Genomic DNA, 17496 nt, shown 5'->3' on the forward strand with positions numbered 1-17496 from the left:
GTTCCTCCCCTCTGGACCCAGGAAACTGTGGGAAGCTCTTGGTTTCCTCCTCTGCTGGGCACTTCTGGGAAGCTGTCTGCATTCCTTTCTGCCCAGCTCTCTGCCTCTGGGGCTCTGTGGGGTGCGGTCGCATCGTGCCTCTGTAATGCAGAATGCTAGGGCAGTTCCATGGATACCAGCTCTTGGAGATAACCAGGAGCTTAAATGTGGATTTGCCCTTTCTTGCAATCCTGGGACCAGGAGTTAGTTTTCCATGGGATGTGGTGTGGTATTGATTCTCCTTAAAACCTTCTCTGACTTGCTTCCCTGTCTCCTTGCCACTCTGGAAGGAAGTGGGTGAGGAGGGAGATAAGGGCTCAGTTTCTTGTGATCTCTCTTTGGCTCTGGGGATGGATGCAGCCGTTTGTAAAGAAGGAACTTAGAGACAGAGGAGATCACCTGTCCTCTGGGTGTCTTTCTAGTCTGGCTGTGTTGACACTCTGGGTAGTGACAACACATGTTAGCATCCCCTGGCAGGGATGGCCAGGCAGAGTTCCCACCTCCAGTTTGCTGGCTCCCTGAGGATGTTTGCAGTCCTCAGTGGCATGGCCTGTGGAGGTGTCTATGCCCTGCCAGGTTTCAGAACCTTCCCATGACTGTCCTGCCTCTCTGGGGCTTGAGAACAGATGGGGCTTAATTAGAAGCAGACCTCCCTCAAGGGCCCAAATCTGAAATGTATATTACAAAAATCACTGCTAGTTTTGGCTCTTCTTCCTTCTGCATTTCTCTCTTGCCTTTCCATTCCCACTGTCAGGGATTGTAAGCAGCTGCTGCTATCATATGGGCTAATCAAGATGGATCAGGGTTAAGAATGGAGCTAAATATAACTAAATATTACAGAGCATACTGCTTTGATGTGCTCAGACTTGTCCTCAGGGAAGGAGGTTGATTTGAACCTGTGATAGAGAGAGCCTTTCTACCCCAAGCAGAATAGGTGAAAGTTGGGAGGAAAAGGTGGGAAGGTACTTTTGAAGTTGGGAGAGTATTGGTTTCACCTCTTCCCTTCTCCCCTTCCCCCACCATTTCCTGTGAATGGTCAAGAGCAAAAGATCTTGCTTTTCGGCCTCCAGTCAGTCAATAGTACTAGCTAAAAATTTCAGTTTAACCAACACTGCGATTCAAATATTATATGAAGCTTTTTTCCCCCTCAATGAGGGAATTTAATAATGGGAGACACAAGTTTTGTTAAGCAAATAGAAAATGTGGAGGTCTTAACTGTGCTTGGTTACTAACTGTGAATGTGTTTAGAGTTCAGAAATAGAAGGCTGTGTCTTAAAACTAGAGGAAAACTTTCTTGGAAGAGGCAGGATCTTTTCTGATTTTTGAAAGTTGGATGGACTTCATATAAACCCAGGAGAGCTGGGGAGTGTTCTGGTTGTGAGAACAGTAAGAACATAGAGAGAGTGTGAGTTTCCAGGGTCCCTGTGATGATTGGCTTCAGGAGTGGTGGGTCTGGATTCTGCAAGTTCTGCCTTGGTGCTCAGGAGATGAGAAATGAAGCAGTGAAAGTGGAATTTTGTGAAAAGAACTCTTATAGAAGAGAGTAGGCCTTTGACTGTGTGGATCACAACAAACTGTGGAAAATTCTTAAAGAGATGGGACTACCAGACCACCTGACCTGCCTCTTGAGAAATCTGTATGCAGGTCAGGAAGTTAGAACTGGACATGGAACAACAGACTGGTTCCAAATAGAAAAAGGAGTACATCGAGGCTGTATATTGTCACCCTGCTTATTTAACTTACATGCAGAGTACAACATGAGAAACGCTGGGCTGGAAGAAGCACAAGCTAGAATCAAGATTGCCGGGAGAAATATCAATAACCTCAGATATGCAGATGACACCACCCTTATGGCAGAAATGAAGAGGAACTAAAGTCTCTTGATGAAAGTGAAAGAGGAGAGTGAAAAAGTTGGCTCAACATTCAGAAAACTAAGATCATGGCATCTGGTCCCATCACTTCATGGCAAATAGATGGGGAGACAGTGGAAACAGTGGCTGACTTTATTTTTCTGGGCTCCAAAATCACTGCAGATGGTGATTGCAGCCATGAAGTTAAAAGATGCTTGCTCCTTGGAAGGAAAGTTATGACCAACCTAGACAGCATATTAAAAAGCAGAGACATTCCTTTGCCAGCAAAGGTTCATCTAGTCAAGGCTATGATTTTTCCGGGGGTCATGTATGGATGTGAGAGTTGGACTATAAAGAAAGCTGAGCACCAAAGAATTGATGCTTTTGAACTGTGGTGTTGGAGAAGACTCTTGAGAGCCCCTTGGACTGCAAGGAGATCCAACCAGTCCATCCTAAAGGAGATCATCCTGGGTGTTCATTGAAAGGACTGCTGCTGAAGCTAAAACTCTAATACTTTGGCCACCTGATGTGAAGAGCTGACTCATTTGAAAAGACCCTGATGCTGGGAAAGATTGAGGGCAGGAAGAGAAGGGGATGACAGAGGATGAGATGGTTGGATGGCATCACCGACTCAATGGACATGGATTTGGGTGGACTCCAGGAGTTGGTGATGGACAGGGAGGCCTGGTGTGCTGTGGTTCATGGGGTCGCAAAGAGTCAGACGTGACTGAGCGACTGAACTGAACTGAACTGAGGCTAAGATTGGAGAGAACAGATTGGCCGTAAGGAAACCCACCAAAGAGATATGGGTCACCTGTGACTGGAATAGAGAGGAAGGGGGTGAATCCTAGAGAAGATGCAAAAGTAGAATAAGTAGGACCTGGACATAGAATAGTAAGAGTGAAGTTGAGGGGTAAGACAGAGGATGCCAACATTTCTGCCCTGTGAGAGTTGACCATTACGATGCTTTGTGTTTATGAAGTGCTTTCAAAGCACTATTTTTTTTTTTCCATTCAGTAAGTATCTCAGAGTTGTCTGGGCTCTTAGAGTTCATCTAAAAACTGGTTTAATTTTCCAGATGGGGAGATTAGGATCAAGAAAGGAGTGGGTACTATTCCCACACAACTATTTAATGTTGAGCAGGACCTCCCATCTTGGCCTTCTATCTCCTAGGGGAATTTTGAGACAAGAGAAACATGGAGGAAGGAGTGTGGGGTCAGAGAAAAGTCCTGTCTTGTTGGGTGACTTTAAGTGATTACCAGTCTCACTGAGCAAAATGAGGCTTAATTCAAGAAGATTCAGGCTGAATCAGTGGTTCTACTACTAGAATTCTTTTTGAGAATTACTAGGTAAGGGAGACGGATTCCTTTGGTCCTCCTAGGCTGAGATTCCTGAGAGTATACAAAAGTAATATATTTGAGAAGTATTGAATTGGGTTTCCTCAGAGGCAATGGCTGGTTTCCAGTGTGGTGCCTTTCTAAGGGAATTTCTAGAGTAATTTGATTCCACCTGATTTTCACCTTATGTGCTGACCCCAGAACCTAACCACCAAGGAGGACACACTCTGCTGTTAGTAGGCTGTGGCCAATATTTGATCTTAGTATTTGCAGAGTCATTACACTTAAGGCTGTTTGTGTCTTCCATGTCGTCCCCTCACCTCCTCTTAAAATACACACACACATACACACACACACAGACTTCTTCTTCCATCCCCCTTTTTCTTTCTCCTTCCTTTCATTTTTGATTGTCTCCTTCACTGTTTTTCTTGTCTCATTCACCTTCCTCCATTTTTGTTGTCTCCACTCTTGGCTGCCATGTTGTCTAAATAGCCCCCTGTGTTGGAGCAGCTTCCTCAGTTAAACTGAGACATGACTACAGCAAAGCATCCTGGGATATTCATTTTGTCTGTATTCCCTGATGTGGCGGCTGGTGCTCAGGGATGAAGCCAGAATCTGGGAGTCACTCGGGACTCTCCTTCACTTCCACAGTCAGTCACCCCTAAGTTTTCACTTTCTATTTAAAGAGCTCTTGCTCTCCCTTCCTATGTTCATTCTCACTGCCCCACGCAGCAGGAGACAGAGCACAAAGAGAGAGGGAGATCATGGTTGAAAAAAGAAAAACAGAATTGAGGGGCACCTTCATTGTCCTCAAAAAGGTTTTGTAAACCCTTAAAGCCCAATGTAGAGTCTCCGTCTCACAGCCCTCACAGCTGTCTCTGGGTCTCTGACCCTCAGTGATTGGCTGGTGGCTCTGTTTCTGCTGGCTTGTATGGAGAAATCCCAAGTCTGAAGAGGAACACTGACTTAATAAGCAGTGGTTACTCTCTTGGAAGGGGCTTCCCTGATAGCTCAGTTGGTAAAGAATCCGCTTGCAACACAGGAGACCCCGGTTCGATTCCTGGCTTGGGAAGATCCGCTGGGGAAGGGATAGGCTACCCATTCCAAGTATTCTTGGGCTTCCCTGGTGGCTCTGCTGGTAAAGAATCCACCTGCAATGCGGGACACCTGTGTTTGATCCCTGGTTTGAGGAGAATTCCAGGGACTGTATAGTCCATGGGTTCGCAAAGAGTCAGACACGACTAAGCAACTTTCACTTCGCTTTCACTCTCTTGGAAGCACATGGACGCAGCCATGCCTCATTTTCTTGGTGGATCTCCCCTAAGTAGACTTCCCCTCCTCACTCCTGTGGACCTTTTCCTTGGAGGAGGTGTGTCGATGCGTTATTGACTGCAGATGTTATCTGCATCGATGAGAAGTGGCGCAGTCTGTCATCACCTTGAGGATGCTCTCGTGGTTGACTTCCTTTGCTTGCTAGGGTTTGAGGAGAGCCAGCATCTCCCAGTTACAGCTTCAGGAGTCCCACAGCTTGTGAGAAAGTCTCCTGCTGGCATCTGCTATGCTGGGAACAGTAATCCCTGACCTTTTGTGTGTTTTTGTTTTTTTGTTTTGTTTTTGTGTTTTACTCTGCCCTCCTCTCCCTAACAATGCTGTCATGAGCAGTGTTAGCTAACCCTTTATACAAGGGGTATAGGCAATCAGATTCACCCACGTAAGGAAAATAGGCTTTCTGAATTTTTTTCTTTCCTTCACAGGCTGAGTGATACTCAAATATGTTCTTTGACATCCTGGCGAGTAATACTCAGGAATTCCCCAAAGATTTGCTATTCTCATACTTCCAAACAAGCTTTCTCTTGTTTCTGTCCTTCAGGATCTTAAACTGCACTCTCCTCTCCCTCCATATTCCTCTGTTTTTCCTCTCATCATCTCACCCATCTTCCCTTTCTTGAAACCTGGGTCTGACTTTTTTCCCTATTGTGTAGGTTTCTCTATGTTGATCTCTAAGTCAATGAACATTTATAAGCACCTCTTTTTATACAAAAGGCAAGCTAGTTCTACCTATTTTATATAAAAAAAATGGGATATACCTAGTGCACGTATCATTAAGGAAAGAGCTAATCATTGCATAAATTAGAAACTTCTAGGTTCCTATACTTGGGGCAGAAGAGAAGGAAGGGTCCTTCTACTATAGGACATTGAAGTTTATTTAGTATGATACTCATCCATGGACCAGGGCCACCATCCATGTTTCTAGGATAAGAACTGAATTTTGAGGGGCCTCTGCTCTTCTCTTCTCCTCATTCTTCTTCAGTCCTTGGAAGCATGACGCTGGTATGTGTATATCCCAGCAGTGCCTGATGGAGCTGAGTTGCTGCAGTCCTACTGTCTAATGTTTCAGTTACAATAGTTAGACCTGAGTCCTTGCTCACAACAGCTTAGTATGGCAGGTTAAAGATTCACGAAAATTCACACTGATAGTTAAAAATATCACTTTGTAATTTTGATCATGGTGAACCTTGGTTTGGGGGAAATAATGGGTAAAAATTGGATTCCTGAGTTTCTCTGTGTCCTCACTAGAGCCTGGATGGTCAGAGACCCAGATGAGAGGATCTGATATGAGTCGTGAAAGGGCCAAAGGGCAGATGAGATAGGCCTCAGCTATCTTTTCTTTCTGTGAGTTTTTTAAATCTCATCTTGCCACTAGTTCCTAGGGATGACTCCATGAGAATAAGTCATGGCATAGTTTTGTATCTTCCTGTAGGAGGATTTAACAGCTTCATGAACCAGAATGTTTTCTTATTTTTCAATTTAAGAGGCTCCAGAGACTTGATTTTCTTTGTTCCCTTCAGCCTAATTGCCTGTGATATTGTTAGGACTCCATTTACCCCAGGTCTGCAAATATAGGGCTTCCCAGGTGGCTCAGAGGTAAAGAATCTGCCTGCCAATGTAGGAGCTGCAGAATCCCAGAGTTTGGAAGATCCCCTGGGGAAGGGAATGGCAACCCATTCCAGTATTCTTGCCTGTAACATCCCATGGACAGAGGAGCCTGGTGGGCTATAGTCCATGAGGTCGCAAAGAGTCAGACACGACTGAGCAATTGAGCATGAAAGCATGCACTGCAAATATAGTGTGTGTCCCCTGGATACACTACTTTCTAACCAGAATGAAGCAAACTAAGACATGGACCTCGTTTGACGTGGGGCTTTGTATTCCAGTCAGTAAACTCAAAATCACATTGACTCATTAGTTAACTCATACTGAACCATTCCTCAAGTGTCTTTCACTTATACCATTTTCATCCTCTTGTCATGCAGGGTTTTTTTAATATAAATTTGTGTAAACATATCTTTTGTCCTTTTAATATTTCATCTTGTCATACTTAACCTATAGTTCTAAGTTTGTGGAGGCCTTTTTAAAAAATAATTACCTCTACTATATTAATTTTCTCTCCCAATTAATTTGTTATATGCATTTTTTATTATTGTGCATCATCTGTGTCATTTATAAAAAAGAGTGACCAAGAGAGCATCTAGAACAGATGGGAATGTCCAGACTTCTAGGAGTTCCAGAACACTCCTTCTTCATTGATATTGATCCATCTTGCACATCCATTTGGACCCAGCTCTTCTGAGTTACCAGATTAAGCTGCTGCCAGTGCCCATCTGTTTTATCCACCACATCAAGAGGGATTTTTCTGAAGTTCAAATGAATTGTGTCCCAGCATTCTTCCATATGTGTGTGCATATGTATGTGTTTATTTATATGATGCATAATATATACCATAAACAAATATTTATCACATAAGTATGTGTGCATATTATTTTTTAAACTCCCAGACTATTTTTTATAGAGGACTTGCTTTCTATTGCTGAGGGTTTTCCATACATTATCTCTGTTATTCTCTATTATAAAGTGAAGTGAAAGTCACTCAGTCCTGTCTGACTCTTTTCGACCCCATGAACTGTAGCCTGCCAGGCTCCTCTGTCCATGGAATTCTGCAGGCCAGAATACTGGAGTGGGTAGCCATTCCTTTCTCTAGGGGATCTTCCCAACCCATGGACTGAACCCAGGTCTCCCGCACTGCAGGCAGATTCTTTACTGTCTGAGCCACCAGGGAAGCCTAAGGATACTGGAGTGGGTAGCCTATCCCTTCTCTAGCAGATCTTCCTGACCCATGGATGGAACCCGGGTCTCCTGCATTGCAGGCGGATTCTTTACCATCTGAGCCTCCAGGCTTATAATTCTATGTTAACTCTACTTAGATAAAAGTAATACTTTTTTTTTTTTAGCATGGCCTTACTTAATCCCCAGTGATCAGTGCTTCCTTCTCTATGTCCTTGTTACTTTTCATGTTTCACATACTTTGTTCTGGAGTTTTGCATATGATATTGCCTATTTATTAAATACTTATTAAGCATTTGCTGTGTGCAAAGAAAACACTGTATTATAGCCTGTTGGAAATTCAAAGATGAATAAGAAATGGCCCCTTTGCTCAGAAGAGCTTATATGTGACTAAAAATATGAAAGAATAAACAATGGCTTAGTGGGGGGGCGGGGGGGAGGGAAAGCAAAAGAACATACTAAAAAAGAGTCCTGTGTGTGAATGGAACACTGAAACCAGCCCACCTACAAAGTTCAAAATGGAAATCTTTAGAAGCCAGGTTCTAACATGTTACAACCTGTTTACAAAAATGGAAGGTATCCATTTGAGTGACAGTTTTAAATCCTAGCCCAACACTTTGAGGAATGTCTTCTTGAATTTGAGGGTGAGGAGAGGCAGACCTGAAGAGAGGGTCCACTTTTGCAATCTTTTATTTTAAAAATATTATTAAAAATATAGAGTACATATTTTTATATGTACAGTTTAAATGTGAATATTCATATATTTACCACCCAGCTTAATAAAGAAAACATTACTGTTAGCTTTGAAATCTCCTATGTGCCATTTCCAGTAGTTATACTGGAGTATGACTTATACTTAGGAGTATATGTACCTAAAGAAACAAAAGACCTATACATAGAAAACTATAAAAAACTGATGAAAGAAATCAAAGAGGACACAAACAGATGGAGAAACATACCCTGTTCATGGATTGGAAGAATCAATATTGTCAAAATGGCTATACTACCCAAAGCAATCTATAGATTCAATGCAATCCCTATTAAGCTACCAACGGTATTTTTCACTGAACTAGAACAAATAATTTCACAATTTGTATGGAAATACAAAAAACCTCGAATAGCCAAAGTAATCTTGAGAAAGAAGAATGGAACTGGAGGAATCAACCTGCCTGACTTCAGACTCTACTACAAAGCCACAGTCATCAAGACAGTATGGTACTGGCACAAAGACAGAAATATAGATCAATGGAACAGAATAGACTAGCCCAGAGATAAGTCCATGAACCTATGGACACCTTATCTTCGACAAAGGAGGCAAGGATATACAATGGAAAAAAGACAACCTCTTTAACAAGTGGTGCTGGGAAAACTGGTCAACCACTTGTAAAAGAATGAAACTAGAACACTTTCTAACACCATACACAAAAATAAACTCAAAATGGATTAAAGATCTAAATGTAAGACCAGAAACTACAAAACTCCTAGAGGAGAACATAGGCAAAACACTCTCCGACATAAATCACAGCAGGATCCTCTATGACCCACCTCCCAGAATATTGGAAATAAAAGCAAAACTAAACAAATGGGACCTAATGAAACTTAAAAGCTTTTGCACAACAAAGGAAACTATAAGCAAGATGAAAAGACAGCCCTCAGATTGGGAGAAAATAATAGCAAACAAAGCAACAGACAAAGGATTAATCTCAAAAATATACAAGCAACTCCTGCAGCTCAATTCCAGAAAAATAAATGACCCAGTCAAAAAATGGGCCAAAGAACTAAACAGACATTTCTCCAAAGAAGACATACAGATGGCTAACAAACACATGAAAAGATGCTCAACATCACTCATTATCAGAGAAATGCAAATCAAAACCACAATGAGGTACCATTACACGCCAGTCAGGATGGCTGCTATCCAAAAGTCTACAAGCAATAAATGCTGGAGAGGGTGTGGAGAAAAGGGAACCCTCTTACACTGTTGGTGGGAATGCAAACTAGTACAGCCGCTATGGAGAACAGTGTGGAGATTTCTTAAAAAACTGGAAATAGAACTGCCATATGACCCAGCAATCCTACTCCTGGGCATACACACCGAGGAAACCAGATCTGAAAGAGACACGTGCACCCCAATGTTCATCGCAGCACTGTTTATAATAGCCAGGACATGGAAGCAACCTAGATGCCCATCAGCAGACGAATGGATAAGGAAGCTGTGGTACATATACACCATGGAATATTACTCAGCCATTAAAAAGAATTCATTTGAATCAGTTCTAATGAGATGGATGAAACTGGAGCCCGTTATACAGAGTGAAGTAAGCCAGAAAGATAAAGAACATTACAGCATACTAACACATATATATGGGATTTACAAAGATGGTAATGATACCCTACATGCAAAACAGAAAAAGAGACACAGATGTACAGAACAGACTTTTGGACTCTGTGGGAGAAGGCAAGGGTGGGATGTTTCGAGAGAACAGCATCGAAACATGTATATTATCTATAATGAAACAGATCACCAGCCCAGGTGGGATGCATGAGACAAGTGCTTGGGCCTGGTGCACTGGGAAGACCCAGAGGGAGCAGGTAGAGAGGGAGGTGGGAGGGGGGATCGGGATGGGGAATACTTGTAAATCCATGGCTGATTCATGTCAATGTATGACAAAACCCACTACAATATTGTAAAGTAATTAGCCTCCAACTAATAAAAATAAATGAAAAAAATTATTAAAAATATAGAGTACAATAATTTTTATATGTATGGTTTAAATGTGAATATTCATGTATTTACCACCCAGCTTAATAAAGAAAACATTACTGTTAGCTTTGAAATCTCCTATGTGCCCTTTCCAGTAGTTGCATTAATTTTAGAAAATAAATTTTTGTGTTAAATTATAGAATAGTTAACAGTGTGGAGTGTTTAGAACTTTGCTGTTGGTGTTTAGTCACTAAGTCATGTCTGACTCTTTTGGGACCCCATAGACTGTAGCCCACTAGGCTCCTCTGTCCATGGCATTTCCCAGGCAAGAATATTAGAGTGGGTTGCCATTTCCTTCTCCAGGGGTTCTTCCAGACCCAGGGATCAAACCTGCATCTTCTGCATTGGCAGGCTATTCTTTACTAGTGAGCCACAAGGGAAGCCCATTTTTAGAAGTTCATAAGAAGGAAAAAATTGCTAACGTGATTGTTGTTTTGGCATAATTTCCTTTTTTACTTGTATATGTTTTTACATTTTAATGTAGTTATAGCTTTGTCATGCATTATTAGCATTATCTGATACTGTTAAAGTCCTCACAGTCACTTTTTAAATAAGTAATACATGTATATATTGTAAATTCAAAAGGTACAAAAAAGTATACAGTGAAAAGCAAATTTTCCTCCTACCTTCTTTGCTCTTTTCTTTCCCTCGAGCTGCTCACTTTTTATAGTTTTGTGGATTATAGTCTTTCTTTTAATGGCTGCACAACTGTCTATCTAGTGCAATGTTTTTCAGACTTCAGGTTATAATTGGTGAAGTGCAAAATTAATTTAGTGGGGCTCCACAAGCCTTGCTTGTTTTTTTAATGAAATAGATTAGGATAGAAAACAACAGAGGGAAAAAAAAGAAAACAACAGAGAGCCTCACACACAGTAAAGATAAATGTTGTTTGAAGAAATCTTTTTGGTTCAGATTTGTACACGTACACATGTGTGCACACACTTTCATACATGCACATACTGTATTACTACGTAAAATGTAATTTTTTTTTACTATGGGTCATGGTCAAAAATGAAGCATGGCCACCTGATGTGGTGAGCCAACTCACTGGAAAAGACCGTGATGCTGGGAAAAATTGAGGGCAGGAGAAGACATGGGCAGCAGAGAATGAGATGGTTAGATGGCATCATTGAATCAACAGACATGAGTTTGAGCAAACTCCGGGAAATAGTGAAGAGCAGGGAAGCCTGGTGTGCTGCAGTCCATGGGGTCGCAGAGTTGGATACAACTTAGCCACTGAACAGCAACAAATGGTCAAAAAACATTTGAAATTTACCAATCTAGTAATGGCTGATGTGGAATTTGTTTCTTATTTTCATTGTTATATATAATTTGGGAACATGCATTTTTTTTCTCATAGTTTGAAATTTTTTTTAAGACAACTTGGCAGAAGTGAGGCCACTGAGTCAAAGGATATGAAGATTTTAATTGATCTAGCCAAAATGTTTTCCAAAAACTGTATCCCATTTACTATTTAATAAATGCCTTTTGTACTTGGTTCAGGATAAGATATTTTTATTTCAGTGCAGATATTTTTTTCTGTGCAGCACATATGTGATATATGCATTTTTTTTTTAACAAAAATGGGATAGTTACTTTTAATCTAAGTAATATAAACTGAATGCTTCCCAGTTTTACTAAATATTCTTCTACAGCCTTGAGTTTTATTCTGGGGCAGCCTTCCTTGGATGTAGGTGTAAAGAGTGACCACTCTTGCTTCTCAGACTTGAGTCATTCTTAACCATCTTTGTGATTTGTACCATATATACTTTCATTTATTTACCTTTAAATTGACTTTTAAAAAACTTTTTGTTTTAAAATAATTTTAGATTTGCAGAAAAGCTGCAAAGATAATACAAGTTCCCTAACTTAACATAGCTCTGGTACAATTATCAACTAAGAAATTAACATTGCTATAATGTAAACTATAGTCTTAATTTGGATTTCATTAGTCTTTCCCATTAAGGTCCTTTTTCTGTTCCACGGTGGAACCTAGGATACCACATTACATTTAGATGTTGTGTCTTAGTCTCCTCCAGTCTACGGCAGTCCTTTAGTTTGTCCTTGTCTTTTATGACCTTGAGATTTCTGAGGAGTACTGGGCAGGTATTTTGTAGAATGTCCCTCCAGGTGGTTTGTTTAGTGTTTTCTCAAAATCAGACTAAGCTTTTGGATTTGGGGGAAGAACACCACAGAGGTGCAATGCCCTTCTTAGTGCTTCATGTCAAGGGTACATGATACCGATGTGTCTGATTACTAGTAATGTTAACTTTGATCACTTGGTTAGATATGTCTGCCAGGTTTCTCCATTGACAAGTGCTTTGTAATCAGTACAGATTTCTGAGAGAGATACTTTGAAGTTGTGCAAATATCCCATTTCTCTTTAAACTCTTACCCACTAATTTTAGCAAAACAAAACTAAAAGCAAACAAACATATATACTTTCTTAAGCACTGGCCTAGTCAATGAGATCAGTGAAAAGGGGGTTAATAGCTGGCTATCTTTTTTTAAAAAAATACACATTACAATAAATATAAAAGCATTAAAAATTAAAAAAAAATTCTTATACAATCATCTTATAGACACAGCATGAAAACCTTGGACCTCTCTAAGGTGCTAAGTACCTTTTTCCACCACCTAGGTTCTGTGGTGATACGTTGTTGATCCCTTATTAGGATCATGTAGCTATAGCTATGTAGTTATAGCATTGTCATTGGTTGGTTTAGTTGGTTGGTTTCTTTAGTTCATATGTTAACAATTTATAATAATTGTACTATGTATGGAACTCTAAACTAGGCTCAAGTTAAGACATAGGCTAGTAGGAGAAACAAGCTGAATAAACCTTGATACACTAAAATACAAGGCAGTGAACACAGCAGGCACTGGAGTTGTAGACTGTTCTAAGAAGTACAGTGGGTGGGAGTAGAGAATCCAGTTGAATCTGGGAAAATCAGGGGAGACAGCATGGAGGAGGTGATATGGTCTGGACCCACATTTCCCTCTGCTTTGCCCAGATCTTATTCTGAGGGATACTCCTTTCTGAGGCTCAAAGTATTTCCTTGATTACATCGTGGAAAAGCCATTTGAGTCCACATTCCTCTTATTCCTCTATCTCCTTTTTCCTCACTTTGTACCCTGCCTCCCCCATCCTGACATTTCAGTCATGACTAATAAGATCTTGGCTGAGTTTGGACTTCTGAGCCAAGTAAACATGGGAAGGCCATTCTGGAAGGATAAATGTTTTTTCCAGAGGGGATGAGGGATACTGCCTCCTTGGTCCAGTTGTTCTTGGCCCCAAGACTGTGTTTATGTGGCCCAGTGTTAAAGTGCTTGGACTTAACAAGGGGCAGTGGTCGGGGGCCTGTGGGTTTGAGAGATTCCAGAAATTAGCCCATGTATAGGCTCTCCAAGAGACTAACAGATATTCCAAGAGACTGGATCAAAGCACTGGAGTCCTTTGTATCCTGGGGATCTGAACTTTGAGCTTCATATTGAGGATTGCGAGTTTGAGTGGAGATGGACAAGGGCTGGAAGGCTGGCACGTGGAAGGAGAGCTGCTCAATCCAGCATGAAGAGGTCCAGTAGCCACTTGACCACAGGGTAGTGGGATCTAGGGTCACTATAGGCTGCACCCATGCTTTCCTAGATCAGAGCCTTGGGGTTAGAGGGGCGTGGGTAGGAAATGGGTCAGAGGCAGGTGGATTTAGAGCAGGAATAAGGTCCTGGAAGAATTTCTTTACGTAAAATGCAGGACTTGAGCAAAGAATGGATATTTCTCTGTTTCCCCAGGAAGGCTGTGAAGCAAAGTGGGTGCAGAATGGCCAGCACACGAGGCGTCCTGCCAGCTCTGGTTCTTGAGCAGAGGAGGGCTGGGGTTGCCATCTGGAGGGAGACATTTGTTTTGTCAATTCAAAGCCCCGGTAGAGCTCATGAACAGACTGCTTGATTGGCAGTAAGCAGATTGCCTTCCAAGAGAACTTAGATGAAGAGTTTGTAGCCCCTGAAACAAGACATCTTTCTGCTGCTTTGGACTCATTCAGGAAGCAGGGGGACTGGGTGACTAGGATAGAACAACAGGTCTGGGTTTCTGCCAAAGAACAATACAATAGAACATTGACACTAGAAGGGCCCACTGGAGAACCGCTAGTTCCAACAGCCATCTCACTATATGCAGGAAAAGGCAGAGGTCCTATGGGGCACAAGGGCTTGCTCACAATCTCACTGCCCTGTATCCAGGACCTGATGACTCTTTCTCTGCTCCTGGATTTTTAGTTTTTCCCTTCTTAATCACATTGCCACTCACAGCTAGAAAAGGATAATTGTAAAGTCCTAAGGAGCTCTTGTGTAAGCCTGTCTCCTCACGTGGCAGCCAGAGCCCAATGTTGGAGAATGGGCAGGACACATGGGGAGAACGGGGTGTCCTCTGTGGACGTGCTGCTGGACCTGTCTGCTGGGCATTGGGAGCTAGGCTCCCTAGAGGCATCTGAAGTTATACTGCGTCTCTTAGGCATTCTAGGATCCAACTAGTAATGTTGAGATTGTTGTTGTTTAGTTGCTAAGTTGTATCTGACTTTTTTGTGACCCTGTGGATTATAGCCTGCCAGGCTCCTCTCTCCATGGGATTTCCTAGGCAAGAATAGTGGAGTGGGTTGCCATTCCCTTCTCCAGGGGATCTTCCCAACACAGTCATCAAACCCAGGTCTCCTGCATTGGCAGGCAGATTCTTTACTGCTGAGCCACCAAGGAAGACCAATACTGAGATAACAGCAGCTTTCTTTTCTTGAATTCCAATGCTCCCAAATTAAAGAGTGACTTTAAAAGATTTATTCTGCCCCTTTGTTTTCACATTTGGCATTTCAGTTTATAAAGGGATAAGAATAGAGTATCATCTCTTATAGTGACCAAATCTAGAATCTAATGCTCATATATATATATATATATTTTTTTTTTTTTTTTCTCCTCTCGAATTCTTCTCTCAAATTCTTTCATCTTATCGAGGGGACAGCTGTTTCTTCTTTTTTTTATTTTCTAAGAGTCTTTTAAAATGATTTATTTAACACTTTAATTCATTGCTGACTCTGAACGAAATATAAAAGTGGATAGATTTCAAGGGGCTCGTGACTGTGGGGGAGACAGGAGTGCAAGTAACAGTGATAAAATTATATAAATACCATGATAAAGGCATCTTCAGACTGCTGTGGGCTTGCAGAGTAGACAAACAGATCCCGCCAGGAGATCAAGAACTGTTTCACAGAGGAGGTAGTAACTGAGTTGGGCCTTGAAGGTAATATGGTTTTGCTAGTTGGGCAATGAGAGGCACTCAGAAAAAAGGTAACAGTGTGAGCAGTTGGGGGAGGAAGAGAAAAAAAAATGCAGTTTTCAGAGCAGCAGGCACTGTGCTGTGATTGTGCCTATATTGGAGTGGTAGTAGTAGGGGAGTATGACAGATGCAGCCAAAGGGATTTCAGATTTTGGGGTGACGCCTGTCATGGGAGGGGTTTGGACTTAGTCACACCGCTGTTGCTGTTAGTTAGGTCTTGATTATTTTTCCCCCAGAGAGTAGTTTTCAGTTTCTTCTTAGTAATGGAAAACCATTTTTTTTTTCAAAACAGTATTTATACCCATCTCCAAATTATATAAAACATAGGATGGCTTTTTAAAGTAAATGTATATTTTCAGTAAGCATAGTGACCTGCACAGTGGAGGTGAGAGAAAGCATTTTTGTGCTTGAATGGAGCTGACCCGAGAGAAATTGCTCATCTGTGGGCGCTGGGCCGTTCCCGAATCCTGCATGGTTTGGCAGTGACTGTGGTGTTGGAGTGCCTGTGAGTGGCCTCTCTGGGAATGGGAAAGACTGTAAAACCCTGGAGTGCGTCCCCAGAAGAGTGACCTTACGAGGGAAGTTCTGGGAAACAAACCGCAGGGAGACTTTACAGGAATTTTTGGTTGAGCCCACAGGCAAGGCACATGAGGAAAAGAGATGTAATTATAGTTTGTAAGTCTATGAAAAGATGCAATGAGTGACATGAAATAGCCATTCTAAGTTTCTTCTTCCTGTTGGACAGGAAGGAATGGGGTTTTATGCATTCATTCAGCAGATTTTTACTGCATGCCAGCTATAAGCTGGGCCCTATACTAAATGCAGAGAGTAAGGTGGTTAGCAAAACAGTCAAGGTTTCCGCTCCTACGGAACTTGGGGAGGAGCACATAATGGCACAAGGGAGCAATTACAGATTATGGTGAGTGCCATGGGGGTTAAGTCCTTATTCAGACTGGAGGGTCGCAGCCTTCTCTTAGGAAGTGAGAGGCAAGTGGAGCCGAGTAAGATTCAGCCAGGCAAAGACTATGGTGTAGGGGAGCGTCCAAGGCAAGGGGGAACAGCCTGGAGAAACTGACACTTTGGGGAACTAAAAGGAGGCTCACGGAGCTGGCACCCAGAGGGGAGGGCAGGAAACTGAAGAAGAGTCATACAGGGCCTTACAGGGACATGGGAAGATTTTAGATTTTACCCTGAATGCCCTGGGGAGCCATTGAAGTGTGTTAAGCAGGAAATGACATGATCTACTGTAAAAGGGTGATTCAGACACCTCCGTGGAGATTGGAGCTGTGAGGGCACGAGTGAAAGCTGGGGCAGTCAGGAGGTTTTAGTCGCAGTTAAGAGGAGAGATCGGGGTGGCAATGAGGTGCAGGAAAATGGACAGATGAAAGATATATCCAGGAAGTAGCATTGTTTGGAGTCAGTAAGTGGATTGGCTGTGGGCCAGAAAGAAGTAGGGATGCACAAAGGTTTCTCCTTGCCAGTACAAGTCTGCATGGGGACTCCCAGCAGACTACACAGGTTACAAGTTCCTGTCTTTCCGGAAAGGTCAGGTAGGATTGATCTGAATCCAACCTTGCAGAGGCAGCAGGATTCAGCTGACCTCTTGCTCTGCCCAGTTCAAGGAACTTACACACAATAGCAGCACCCAGCAGAGATTCCAGTTCTCCCACTGGTGGGGCACTTACTGTGTCCCTGTCTGGGTCCCTCTCCCCCCATCCCAGGACAAGGCCCTAAGGAACCACTATAACCCCAGTCTGCCACTAGGGGGAGCATGGCCTGCATTCTGTGTCAGGTCTGGTCTGGAGGGCTTTTTGAAGTTTGCATTACTTTAGAGAGAGACTGACTTGTATCAGCTTTAGTAATCCGCCCTGACCCTTCATGCTCCTTAGAGGAATGCCTGGTATATGGTGTTTGTTGTTTAGTCGCTAAGTCGTGTCTGACTCTTTGCCACCTCATGGACTGTAGCCCGTCAGGCCCCTCTGTCCATGGGATTTCCCAGGCAAGAATACTGGTGTGGGTTGCCATTTCCTTCTCCAGGGGATCTTCCCAACCCAGAGATCAAAC

The 17496-nt window shown here is 42.3% G+C and overlaps 1 protein-coding gene across 5 annotated transcripts in view; it reads left to right on the forward strand.

Annotated features, from left to right (window-relative positions):
- Nucleotides 1-17496, forward strand: part of DENND2B (DENN domain containing 2B) — a 163446-nt gene that overhangs the window by 24769 nt on the left and 121181 nt on the right. The window contains exon 1 of one of the 5 annotated variants that reach the window (XM_043903630.1): nt 6140-6151. The exons of the other annotated variants lie outside the window; for them this stretch is intronic. The gene's annotated coding sequence lies outside the window, so the exon portion shown is untranslated. Of the gene's footprint in view, nt 1-6139; nt 6152-17496 lie in introns of those variants that run through there. 5 annotated transcript variants of the gene reach the window in all.

This window comes from Cervus elaphus, chromosome 1 (assembly GCF_910594005.1).
Source record: "Cervus elaphus chromosome 1, mCerEla1.1, whole genome shotgun sequence".
NCBI lineage: Eukaryota > Metazoa > Chordata > Mammalia > Artiodactyla > Cervidae > Cervus > Cervus elaphus.